Here is a 15,167-nt window from a genome sequence, read left to right on the forward strand (position 1 = left end):
CATTTATCTAGCGACATTCATCTATCCACATTTATCAATCCAGCTCCCAGAAGCTTTTTCGCACCCCCAACTTTCAACGCCTATATCTCGGGATTTTGAAAAAGGGTAAAAATTTTTTTTTGATACCCAAAGGTAACGGGGACTCTAACCTACATTTGGGTACAACTCCCATCACTGTAGGTCCACGGGTTCTCAAACTGGGAGAACTTAAAGGTTAAAAAAAAAGTTAAGCCCGATGCTGAAAAAATAGGCATGATTTGGCGGTTTAACATGGAAGATGAGCTTTTTAAAAATCTAACAATGTGCAAAGCGTAAGCCCATGACACAAGCTACCATTTGGCATCACTGCCAAAAATTTCTCTCAAGCGGTTTAGCTTCCAGGAGCGTTCAAAGGTTCGGGAATTTTTCGAAAAAAACAATTTACCCGAACTTTAAACTGGATTTTCTCGGAATTTTGAAAAAAATCCAAAAACCCGATTATACCACTATCTATCGACATTTATCTAGCGACATTTATCTAGCGACATTTATCTATCCACATTTATCTATCCACATTTATCTATACACATTTATCAATCCACATTTATCGATCCACATTTATCTATCCACATTTATCAATCCACATTTATGTATCGACATTTATCTATCCACATTTATCGATCCACATTTATCTATCCACATTTATCGATCCACATTTATCTATCCACATTTATCGATCCACATTTATCTATCCACATTTATCTATCCACATTTATCGATCCACATTTATCTATCCACATTTATCGATCCACATTTATCTATCCACATTTATCGATCCACATTTATCTATCCACATTTATCTATCCACATTTATCGATCCACATTTATCAATCCACATTTATCAATCCACATTTATCTATCCACATTTATCGATCCACATTTATCGATCCACATTTATCTATCCACATTTATCAATCCACATTTATCTATCGACATTTATCTAGAGACATTTATCTAGCGACATTTATCTATCCACATTTATCAATCCAGCTCCCAGAAGCTTTTTCGCACCCCCAACTTCCAACGCCTATATCTCGGGATTTTGAAAAAGGGTAAACAATTTTTTTGATACCCAAAGGTAACGGGGACTCTAACCTACATTTGGGTACAACTCCCATCACTGTAGGTCCACGGGTTCTCAAACTGGGAGAACTTAAAGGTTAAAAAAAAGTTAAGCCCGATGCTGAAAAAATAGGCATGATTTGGCGGTTTAACATGGAAGATGAGCTTTTTAAAAATCTAACAATGTGCAAAGCGTAAGCCCATGACACAAGCTACCATTTGGCATCACTGCCAAAAATTTCTCTCAAGCGGTTTAGCTTCCAGGAGCGTTCAAAGGTTCGGGAATTTTTCGAAAAAAACAATTTACCCGAACTTTAAACTGGATTTTCTCGGAATTTTGAAAAAAATCCAAAAACCCGATTATACCACTATCTATCGACATTTATCTAGCAACATTTATCTAGCGACATTTATCTATCCACATTTATCTATCCACATTTATCTATCCACATTTATCTATCCACATTTATCTATCCACATTTATCAATCCACATTTATCTAGAGACATTTATCGATCCACATTTATCGATCCACATTTATCTATCCACATTTATCAATCCACATTTATCGATCCACAATTATCTATCCACATTTATCAATCCACATTTATCTATCCACATTTATCGATCCACATTTATCGATCCACATTTATCGATCCACATTTATCTATCCACATTTATCGATCCACAATTATCTATCCACATTTATCTATCCCCATTTATCGATCCACATTTATCAATCCACATTTATCTATCCACATTTATCGATCCACAATTATCTATCCACATTTATCAATCCACATTTATCTATCCACATTTATCGATCCACATTTATCTATCCACATTTATCTATCCACATTTATCGATCCACATTTATGTATCCACATTTATCAATCCACATTTATTTATCCACATTTATCTATCCACATTTATCGATCCACATTTATCGATCCACATTTATCTATCCACATTTATCAATCCACATTTATCTTTCGACATTTATCTAGAGACATTTATCTAGCGACATTTATCTATCCACATTTATCGATCCACATTTATTGATCCACATTTATCTATCCACATTTATCAATCCACATTTATCCACATTTATCTATCCACATTTATCAGTCCACATTTATCTATCCACATTTATCAATCCACATTTATGTATCGACATTTATCGATCCACATTTATCGATCCACATTTATCTATCCACATTTATCAATCCACATTTATCTATCGACATTTATCTAGAGACATTTATCTAGCGACTTTTATCTATCCACATTTATCGATCCACATTTATCTATCCACATTTATCAATCCACATTTATGTATCGACATTTATCGATCCACATTTATCGATCCACATTTATCTATCCACATTTATCAATCCACATTTATCTATCGACATTTATCTAGAGACATTTATCTAGCGACTTTTATCTATCCACATTTATCGATCCACATTTATCTATCCACATTTATCGATCCACATTTATCTATCCACATTTATCAATCCACATTTATGTATCGACATTTATCTATCCACATTTATCGATCCACATTTATCTATCCACATTTATCAATCCACATATATCTATCCACATTTATCGATCCACAATTATCTATCCACATTTATCAATCCACATTTATCTATCCACATTTATCGATCCACATTTATCTATCCACATTTATCAATCCACATTTATCTATCCACATTTATCGATCCACATTTATCGATCCACATTTATCTATCCACATTTATCAATCCACATTTATCTATCGACATTTATCTAGCGACATTTATCTAGCGACATTTATCTATCCACATTTATCAATCCAGCTCCCAGAAGCTTTTTCGCACCCCCAACTTCCAACGCCTATATCTCGGGATTTTGAAAAAGGGTAAAAATTTTTTTTTGATACCCAAAGGTAACGGGGACTCTAACCTACATTTGGGTAGAACTCTCATCACTGTAGGTCCACGGGTTCTAAAACTGGGAGAACTTAAAGGTTAAAAAAAAAGTTAAGCCCGATGCTGAAAAAATAGGCATGATTTGGCGGTTTAACATGGAAGATGAGCTTTTTAAAAATCGAACAATGTGCAAAGCGTAAGCCCATGACAGAAGCTACCATTTGGCATCACTGCCAAAAATTTCTCTCAAGCGGTTTAGCTTCCAGGAGCGTTCAAAGGTTCGGGAATTTTTCGAAAAAAACAATTTACCCGAACTTTAAACTGGATTTTCTCGGAATTTTGAAAAAAATCCAAAAACCCGATTATACCACTATCTATCGACATTTATCTAGCGACATTTATTTAGCGACATTTATCTATCCACATTTATCTATCCACATTTATCTATACACATTTATCAATCCACATTTATCGATCCACATTTATCAATCCACATTTATCCACATTTATCTATCCACATTTATCAATCCACATTTATCTATCCACATTTATCTATCCACATTTATCGATCCACATTTATCTATCCACATTTATCAATCCACATTTATCCACATTTATCTATCCACATTTATCAATCCACATTTATCTATCCACATTTATCTATCCACATTTATCGATCCACATTTATCTATCCACATTTATCAATCCACATTTATGTATCGACATTTATCTATCCACATTTATCGATCCACATTTATCGATCCACATTTATCTATCCACATTTATCTAGAGACATTTATCTAGAGACATTTATCTAGCGACATTTATCTATCCACATTTATCGATCCACATTTATAAATCCACATTTATTTATCCACATTTATCGATCCTCATTTATCAATCCACATTTATCTATCCACATTTATCGATCCACATTTATCGATCCACATTTATCGATCCTCATTTATCAATCCACATTTATCTATCCACATTTATCGATCCACATTTATCGATCCACATTTATCTGTCCACATTTATCAATCCACATTTATCTATCCACATTTATCGATCCACATTTATCGATCCACATTTATCGATCCACATTTATCAATCCACATTTATTTATCCACATTTATCGATCCTCATTTATCAATCCACATTTATCTATCCACATTTATCGATCCACATTTATCGATCCACATTTATCTATCCACATTTATTTATCCACATTTATCGATCCTCATTTATCAATCCACATTTATCTATCCACATTTATCGATCCACATTTATCGATCCACATTTATCTATCCACATTTATTTATCCACATTTATCGATCCTCATTTATCAATCCACATTTATCGATCCACATTTATCTATCCACATTTATTTATCCACATTTATCGATCCTCATTTATCAATCCACATTTATCTATCCACATTTATCTATCCACATTTATCCATCCACATTTATCAATCCACATTTATCTATCGACATTTATCTAGAGACATTTATCTAGCGACATTTATCTATCCACATTTATCGATCCACATTTATCTGTCCACATTTATCAATCCACATTTATCTATCGACATTTATCTAGAGACATTTATCTAGCGACATTTATCTATCCACATTTATCGATCCACATTTATCTATCCACATTTATTTATCCACATTTATCGATCCTCATTTATCAATCCACATTTATCTATCCACATTTATCTATCCACATTTATCGATCCACATTTATCTATCCACATTAATCTATTCACATTTATCTATCCACATTTATCTTACTTCAAATTTCTGCAAAACAGTCGGAACCAATGCAATGTTGTTAAGGCTTAAGGCTGTATCCAAGTCTAGGAGATGAAGGGGGCCTCCAAGAAAATGTGGATACAGGGCCCCCAAAGGGCTAGTTACGCCACTGCAATTCACTGAAACTTCATTATTTCAAATTAACAAGATGTATTCTTGTAGGGGCTTAATCGTTCTACAAAAAATTTCTTGCCATCAAATTGATTGCTTTAACCGTTTAGAAGATATTCGTATCCAAACCAATGCCCACACTGATTTCAATAGTTTTCTTATGACCCGTATGCATTGCGATTTGGATACGAATATCTTCTAAAAGGTTAAAGCAATCAATTTGATGAATTTTTTGTAGAACGTTTAAGCCCCTACAAGAATACATCTTGTTAATTTGATTCGATTTTTCGGAGTATAAAATCGAAAAAACGAATTCCGATTTTTTTGACCCATCATAATGTATGTATATGATGTATATTACATAATACCTAATGACAAATCCAAATGTAAAATCAAAAGATAAAGAATAGTTGTTTCTAAAATAAACCGATTTCAACTTTTTATAATTAGGTATAAGTGCAGGATTGAAAGTGTCCTGAACGTGTCCCAAACATGTCCTGAACGTGTCCCGAACGTGCCTCGAATGTATCCCGAACGTGTCCCAAACGTGTCCCGAACGTGTCCCGAATGTGTCCCGAACGTGTCCAGAACTTGTCCCGAATGTGTCCCGAACGTGTCCCAAATGTGTAGAATTTAAAAAATGGCCGCATCAGTCAACACATACCTATTTTAAATGAGAAAAAACATTAACCCTCTTGGGGCGCCATCTGGTATCAAAATAAAAATCTGAAAAAGTTAGAGGATTTTTAATTGTTTAGAAACAGTTTTTCCACTTAGGAACTTGGTTCAAAAATATCGAACGCCCTAATGTTTACGTTTTGAATGTTTTTGAAAGTTAATTTTTGGTTTATCATAATTTTTGTAACTTATTTACCTATTGCAAAAGGAAGAGCGAAGTGGATTTAGAAATGGTGTGAGATGTTTTTTTTTTAAATAAGAGTGTATTTCTATAGCATTAGTATTATTCGTTGACAACTTTATTTACAAAATCGATCTCATAAAATCAAAGCTCTTTAAAAGGCAATTCAGTGTCAATTTTTAATACTGACTTAGTTCCCAAATAACAACTTTATCCTATTTTATTATTAAATCTGTATTAGTTGACTTTATTTATTTTAAATTACCTTATTGATGTGTGATTAGAATGAGGAACAATTAAATTCTAATTAAAGCAAATTATACATAGAAATCGATAAGCTAATTTAAAATTCCCTTCCTTTCCCGTAAACCATAAATAAAAGTTTTTGTTTTAGTGCGCAATACAAGTTAATATTTAAAAATGTATCTTAAAGTTTCCTTATGTCGTGTATATGTAGTTTGGTTGTAAAAAAAAAATGTTGAACTTTTTGATTTTTTATTTTTGTTTTACATTTAAAATATTTTAGTCTAAAACATGTATAAAAAGTTAAAAAATATGTGATTTGAATAAATTATTCAAAATAATCTCTTGACGGCGCGTACTAAAAGCACAATCCAACTGTTACAACTTCTTTCGCATACAAATGACTCAAATTAATAGGCCAAAGTGAAATAACTACATTCAAACTATTTGTCATTGCAGATGGCGTTCATTTTGACATGTTAAATGGCCATAAAAAATCAACTAACATTTCATTTAACAAAAACAATGCACAAAATATTGAAATTTCAAAAAAAAATTGAATAATTTGACAATATCTGTTGGCAAAAAAGTTTACTATTTTTTTTTTTTTTTTTCAAAATAAGTTTGAATTCTTGACTGTTTACTATATTACTAATAATACAGTCAAATAAGGAGAAAAAAGGGGTAAATCTCGGAATGAATGTTAGTAGAAATTTTTTTTGCTCAATATCTTCCTTTTGCCATTCTATAACATATCTCAAAAGTCTAGAAAAATCTCATGTCCGCTTGTCGCGATTTCAAGGTCAAATCGCGAAATGGAGATTTTCAAAATTAGCAAAAATAGGCTATGGTATTATATACACATATGATACATGATTTCAAGGTATTTTTTAATGCAAATTCCAAAAAATCTAAAATCAAGACAATCTGACGTCTCTGGAAAAAGTTATACCTGTTTTTCATCTGTCAACTCATATTATTATAACAGTTGCAAACTTACTGCCGAAAAACCCTTAAAAGTTATGGTAGATGAACCAAATTTTGCATGAAAATTTTAGAATCCATCATTATTAAAAATCAAAACAATCCATTACAAAAAATATATATACCTACGAAATAATGGCATTTTTTGATGGAGGGGCAAATTTTAGGATATGAACTAAAGAAGATTCTTGTTCATCTTAGGAATAAGTGCTAATAGGCTAATTTTTTCATTTTAATCTTTGTTTGGATATTCTTTAACTACCCTCAAAAATCTAAAAACATCTCATGTCCGCAAGTCCTAATTTTCTTGGTTTGAAAATAAGGTGCAGATTTTAAAAAATTAATAAGAAAAGTTTAAATTTTTATATGTATACCAACATAAGCGACATGATATAAAGGTATTCTTTAACACTTATTCCAATAAAACTCACAAACAAGTCAACCTGACCATCCTTGAAAAGTAATGCACCTTATTCATGTTGATCTGACACAAATATCTGAAGTGTAGTTTTTCAATTTTTTAAAATCTGCAACTTATCTTCAAACCAAGAAAAGTAGGACTTGCGGACATGAGATTTTTGAGGGTAGTTAAAGAATATCCAAACAAAGATTAAAATGAAAAAATTAGCCTATTAGCACTTATTCCTAAGATGAACAAGAATCTTCTTTAGTGCATATCCTAAAATTTTCCCCTCCATCAAAAAATACCATTATTTCGTAGGTATATATATTTTTTGTAATGGATTGTTTTGATTTTTAATAATGATGGATTCTAAAATTTTCATGCAAAATTTGGTTCATCTACCATAACTTTTAAGGGTTTTTCGGCAGTAAGTTTGCAACTGTTATAATAATATGAGTTGACAGATGAAAAACAGGTATAACTTTTTCCAGAGACGTCAGATTGTCTTGATTTTAGATTTTTTGGAATTTGCATTAAAAAATACCTTGAAATCATGTATCATATGTGTATATAATACCATAGCCTATTTTTGCTAATTTTGAAAATCTCCATTTCGCGATTTGACCTTGAAATCGCGACAAGCGGACATGAGATTTTTCTAGACTTTTGAGATATGTTATAGAATGGCAAAAGGAAGATATTGAGCAAAAAAAATGTCTACTAACATTCATTCCGAGGTTAAACCCTTATTTGACTGGATTATAAAAGAACACAGAAAAATTAACTCTGTTTGGTACGTGTCTGACAAAAAAACCTAAAATAATAAACAACTTTTAGGAAGATGGGAAAAGATCTCCAAGGAACCCATAAACGATTGAACGTGACATGAGTTCTTGATAATGTTTATTTCAATGACACTGAGAATATTTGGTTAGGTCAAGTAGAAGGCACAGACAGTTCTATAGAAGGATCTATAGGATGATAATGCGAGTAAATATTTTACCGATGATTTACTTGTTGCTCTTATCGAGAGCTGTGGTAGAAAATAAATGAACTTCTACCAAAATTCAATTTAAAATACTCTATTTATGGAAATTATAAATCAAATCTGTAAGACAGTTCCCAACTTGCTTGACATCTTGACAAGTTTCTGACTACCTGCATATGCATATTATGATGAATTCGCATTAAAAACTTGAATCTTATTAAACTTTATATGATAGCTAGTTAACTTTAATTTATGAATGCCGTCTCTTCACACTGAGATCAACTCGTTAACATATTCAAATTCAGCAACATCGCACCATTTTGTCTGCCAAGATGACGCCGCTTATGGAATGGAATTTCTCCTTTTCAAGTTTAATCAACCCAAAAGCCAAAACCTAATGTGAGTCATCATTTTATCTATCATCTTGATGTCTAAACTCAGACAAGTTTTTGATATGTTTTTTTTTCCCATGATTTTTTTTTTAAATCGAAGTAATTTGACATTCAAATTGAAACCTTGTCTTCTTCTTCATAAAAATCTTTCGACATAATATGAAGATGTTTAGCCTTCAGTATGTTTTAAAGTTTTTGATATGGATGCATTTTATGGTGGTGATAATTGAAAATATATACATAATATCAACATAATTGAAGAGGTAGTACATCGTTTATTGATTTCAACAACAACCTGTAAGTTTTTTCCAATAGCTAGTAAATTTTTGGTGTTAAATTTTGAAACAAATGTTTGTATGAACATGAACACATCCATCTATACCAATTCATATTGAGCAATGAGTAGTTTGGAAAAAAGGGTTGACACAATCTTATTATGTTTTGGTCAACAAACATGTAAAGAACAGTGCTGTGGAAAAATAATTTTTTTTGGGGAAAATATTATATCTATCGTAAATAAATTATTTTTGTAAACAAGAAATTGGCACGACTAAAAAATTGAAATTAAGAAAAAATTAATTCTCCTGTTTTTTAATTTAAAAAAAAAAGGTTGTGAAAACTTAACGATCCATAAATGTTGAGGTGATATAAAGTTCTTATTCATATAATAAAAGTTTAGTTAAAATTAGATAGCAGGGGTGCAGACAAATTTATTATTCTATTGAAAACATATGAAGCCCAAAGATCTATAAAATCATGTCAAAAACACTCTAAGCTATTTTTAAGTTCTTTGATTTCTTAAAAAAAAAAGCTTAAAGACCAACAGAAGTATGAAGTATATTCACCAATGCAATGTGAAATGTCAAGTTTGTTCAGATTAAATAAAATTGCACCGAAAAATTTTCTTGTCGAAAAAGTACCACAGTCCTGTTGTTTTTAAAATAATAAATTTACTCTTCTTTTGGTAGTATTTTCAATGTCATCGGATAATGTCACGTGCCAAGAAGGTGTGAACTATCTGCAAATCTTCTGTCATAACATCATGCTTGTTTATTCTTCTTGAAAATTTATGTTTATTTTAGCTTTTGGCAATACGAAATTGATTCAATTTTGTGAAAAAAGAGCAATGAATGAATGTCATTATTTTATACTTAGGGTGCACTTAGGAAGTATTTACCTAATATATGATGAAGGTTCTTTTTCTTACATATGTACATTTGAAAAATTCCAAATAAGATAAAAATAATTAAAAAAAACTATTCCTTAATTTCAGTTTTTTCCAAAATAACCTAATAAAAGGACCCCATACAACACGTTGAAACCTTGTTTTTAAAATCGTCAACAGTATATAATATATATACCTGTATATATGTACATATATTATATTCATTAATCATAAGTTTTTTTTTTGAAATGGTACCAGTCGATTAAAAATAAAACGTGTACAAAAGTGGGCGTTGCAGGGGGCTTGAAAATTTTGTAAGACTTTTTATTATTGCATTTACATCAACTTAGTTTTGGAAAATTGGTTTTTGTTCACCATCTCCATACAATCGACGCACTGTGCGTGGTGGAAAATCAATCGTGGTAAAGTACCTACACGCAACAATTTACTTGTTTACCTACTTGAAAAGCTATTTTTTTCTCTTCCTTTTTTCTGTCCTTTTTATACGATTCATTTAATTTGAAAGAAAGATAGTGTACTAAAAAACATTTTTAGTATTAAAAAAAAAATAATGTTTTAAGGATTTGTACAAAATTTCAAACTAAAATATTCATAACTGCTTCAATAATGCTACGTGCTACACAAACAGGGACTCACTGAAGAGATGCCGTTTTGTAATATTTTGTTTAAAAAAAGTCATTTTTGAATAAATTAAAAAAAACGATTGGGGAGCCTTCGTTCTTCACATAGAGTATCGCAAAAACTCGGGCTGACTTTGATGCTCCTAAATGCTTGCACCCCTGGGCAACCACACCAGCTGCCCACCCACTTAAAACAGCCCTTAATAAAGGACTAGTTATTGAGCCTAAAACGTCTCTGCAAGCTTAATTGGTTTCCAAAATATTGTTTTTCAAATTACCAGTTTTATTGATAAATGTCTACATAATAGTTCGGTCAAGATAGACATTTGAAATAACAAAAACTGCCGATAAGCAAAATTTTGGTGGAAAGCTAGGGTTTACCATTACAAACAAAGTTTAAAAAAATCCCCATCGATCCTATGTGTGCAGCAAAAGTTATTCGGGGTCAAAAGTTGTATCAAAAAAAAAAAAACTAGAGTCGAAGATGTAGATCATAAAATTTTTTACAAAAATTGTCTCTCTGATTTTTCCCTAAGAGTTAAGAGTTACCATTCGTTAGATATCGCGATTCGAAGAATCACATTATTCAGCTGCGAGAAAAAAAAAATAGCAGACCATCGAAAAATATTTTAAATAAAGCATTAAACATAAAAAGACCACTATTTTTATGTCTAAATTGGCCGGACTATGAATATTTAATTTATTTGTAACAGTATTTATAGGTTTAAATCGGTGTGTTTTTTGTTCAAGATAGGTAAATAAGAAGATCAAAAACCTTTCTCTGAGAGGTATCGTTACTTATAGATTTATAAAAACATTAATTTTACCAACATATGTATACGTAGGTACCTATATAAGTTTTCTTACAGATGCATTCAAAATATATAACTAATCGTAGAAGAAAAAAATGGTGTACAAATAAGATGAAAAGTAAATTCAAAGATTATAGAAAAGTTAATCTTGATACTCTTGTAATTTATGTAGAAATCACACCCAAAATCAGTAGGTATAGGCCTTTATGAAGTTGTCACTCAATATTATTTACATTCACTTTCAATTGCAAAAAGATAGACTGAATGTAAATAAGTTTGTGCAATACTATAAAAGATATATGGTTTTCCACTTCATATTGACATTTTCGTATTCAAATAAATAATGGATTCGTGGTGTTTAAATTCATAATCTCATTTTATCTTCCCTTATTTTTATAGTTGTTATTAAGTCAATACACACCTTTCTTACATAAATTTTCATAAGTATTATTAAGATCCCGTTGTGTCTTATATTATTGCAAAAAATCCCACTTTCCCTACCTTAATTTATTAGCTTTAGGTAAGTCATGGTCAATCGGTAGTAAATTGTACACTTTAATATGTTCCTTTTACTACCAGTTATTTTTTGTGTATCTTCTGCATTGCACTGAAATGAAGATTCCCATCTCTTGACCTAAAACGAGACATCGAAAATGCATCACGTACTTGTCTGCAAGCCAAAACCAAACCAACTTGAACTAAACCAAATACTTGCTTCGCCTCCAATCGGTCTAAAGTAAACGCTACCACTGTCAACTTCTTCGTATGCAACTACACCTTTCTTGGTCAAAAACTAAAAACTTTAGCCAAGAAATGAAAAAAAAAAAACATAAAATCATAACTAGGCAGCTGTCTGCCGTGTCTTACATGGTAATTTCTTTGACTGACTACTCACCGAGACTGACCACGATGTGTCTTCCTCCCTTTGTATGAAAAACAAGTCAAGCCAAAGATTGCATTTTTTTGTTTAATTTTGGTATAAAAAGGCAGTGACTACCTACCACCAGCTACAGTCGATCTTTTATCAACAAACAAGTTTTGTACCTCCAGTAAACTTATACCTAAACTGAATAAAACCTTAAAGATGAAGTATCTTTTTGTGGTATGTGAACTTAAAAGCCGTTTATAAAGGACTTTTTTTTAAGCCTCACTTGTATATTCTTTTTGTTTCAGACTTTCTTAATCTGCATGTTGGCCTTCATTGTGGTATCAGCCGTACCAATCGATGAAACACTTGCCGGTGATTTGTATGGAAGCGAACAGGCCGGACCACAGGATCCAAATTCAATCTTCAAGTTGAAGAAAATCAAGAAACTACTTTTCGGTTAAAAAAAAACTATGTACATACCCCATTTTTCGTCATCTACCCAAAGAGTTATTCCCGCAAAATTTTGCTGATTTCACCTTGAAAACATGACAATCAATCAGTCATATATTAGATTTTAGTCATTTTTCTCACTAACATTTCAATATTCAACATCAATGATTTTTTTTTTGTTTTTGTAAATAATTTTAAGTCTTCCCAATGTAAATATTTAACTTCAGTGCATAAATGATAAAAAAAAATAAAGAAAAACCTACCGTACAAAAAAAAACACATAAAAATGGAATATTTCGTATGTGACTGACAATTTTTTGTTTTTTGTTTTGTTGAATAAGAACAAACAAAAGATGTGTTCAAAGCATGATGGAAGTGTAAACACGTAGCATTATTATTATGGCAGAAGCATCATGACCGCATCGTTGAAACCGAAAGTTGTTAATGCTGAATACTAATTTGACACAGACTCCCTCGAGGTTTCAACTGGTTTATTGACGAACTACACTAACGGACTTAAGACAGCAGCCGGTGGTGACGGTGGCTGTGACATTGAATTGAGTTTTGGTCATTAAAAATGTATATATATATGTAAATCCAGATCTCTTACATTCATTACATGACACATGGAATTGATATGTCCTTGATATAGTTGAGATATTTTGATTAAGAAAATTGAACCTGATGTCATTTGGTATTCCTTTGTGGGTTAAGTTCGTCACTACTTATTGAGTCCTTATAGGTGGAGTTAAGTAATTAAATAACATGTTTTAAGATTTTAAGTGCGTACATCAATGAAGTATTATTTATAGAGGAAGGTAGAGATGAGTTTTAAAATATTAAAAATCACAGGCATACCGAGATTGTGATTCACTGTGATTTTAACCTGTGATTGTGATTCATGGATATGATGAAAATACATTTAAGTAGCTTTTTTTGTTAGCGCTTACAAAATGTATATGGTCTTAAAAATGCTTTAGTTTTCTATAATTTAGATGGATTAAATAATATTTATTATTATTTCGAAAAAAGGTGATTTCAGAGGTTGTCGATGTAAACTGCTAGATTTATTGATTGATTTCATCAGTTTTTGAATACTGTTAAACACTCAATAATATAAATCATAAAATAAATTACAAAAAAAAATGAATAGACTGTTATAAAGCCTCAAAGTAGCTGGCCATCAAAATAATGAACCTTAAACATTTTTTCCGAACACCGCCATCTTTTTGATATTTGAGATTTTTTAGAAAAAAATAAAAACACAGTTTCATTGCAATTATTTAAAATATTACGTGTAAGAAGTTTAATCAAAATCCTTAGATTTATTTTCATAATTTGAATATGTTTAGTGCACTATAAGAATATTTAAATCATTATCTACTAAATTTTGAAGAAAATCCGTCCACCCGTTTATGTAGCCCACAGCCGTACAGATTAGTGATGGGATGATTTGATAGTTCCAAATTATTCATTCATTCAGCTTGTTCCTGTTTCATTCGAACAAGTTTTTGCATACGAAAGTTTTTTATTTACGAGTATTTCGCATTTCATCAATAGATATCGTTTAAATTAAAAAAAAAAACATAAAATAATAGTTAACAAAAAAAAAAGTTCAATATAAAAATTTTTTGTATGTTCTTTTTTTAAATTACCTTTACACTTTTTCCTTTGTAATCGAATTTTCATGTTTGATAATAAGTATGATTTAGAAGATAAGTTTAAAAAAAATGAAAGAAATACATTTTCATGGATTTTGAAAAGAAAAAAATTTGAGGAAAACACTCAGTAATTGTTTTACTTTAATAAGATAGTATAACAAATCGTATGATGTCGTTGGAGACAAGTTAATGCCTTCAAGATTTATAATTAATAAGTACATTCAAATTACCCTAACTCAAAATCTTAAAGGAATACCTATGCAAACAACAAAAGCACCAAAATTATGCAAATCAATATAAATGTAATTGAAACTCAAAGGCCAGTCAGGATGTTATTTACTCAATTAATATCCGTTGAGGATAGGAATACACATGCGATTTTTATCGCTGCAATATAATATCGCTGTTGCAACAAATTATAAACATATGTTCATGATTGAGATTTTCTGTCACGCAATTGTTTTATAAAAAACGACACAACATGCAGTGTGTTAATTACATAGAAATACACGCGTACGTTGAAAATTAATAACAACAATTAAAAAATCGTTTCTTTTAACATTCTTGTGTCAGAAACAAATGGTTTCTGAGAAACCAAAAACTAAGAACTGTATTCAAAACAGACCTCTTTTCAACCGAAGCATACTCGAAATTTTGACGTTTACTTTTGCCCTAGATAGCCCAACTTTTTTTTTTTTTTTTCTTTATACAACAATTTTTCAAAAGATTCAACGAAAATTTTTTTTCATAT

The 15,167-nt window shown here is 30.9% G+C and overlaps 1 long non-coding RNA gene across 1 annotated transcript in view; it reads left to right on the plus strand.

The window, feature by feature from the left end:
* Positions 1 to 12,717, plus strand: part of LOC129908313 (uncharacterized) — a 93,115-nt gene extending 80,398 nt beyond the window's left edge. The window contains exon 3 of the long non-coding RNA XR_008771257.1: positions 12,611 to 12,717. This is a non-coding gene — a long non-coding RNA (uncharacterized LOC129908313). The remainder of the gene's footprint in view (positions 1 to 12,610) is intronic.
* Positions 12,718 to 15,167: the final 2,450 nt, after the last annotated feature.

The sequence above is a fragment of the Episyrphus balteatus genome, chromosome 2 (assembly GCF_945859705.1).
Source record: "Episyrphus balteatus chromosome 2, idEpiBalt1.1, whole genome shotgun sequence".
NCBI classification, from domain to species: domain Eukaryota; kingdom Metazoa; phylum Arthropoda; class Insecta; order Diptera; family Syrphidae; genus Episyrphus; species Episyrphus balteatus.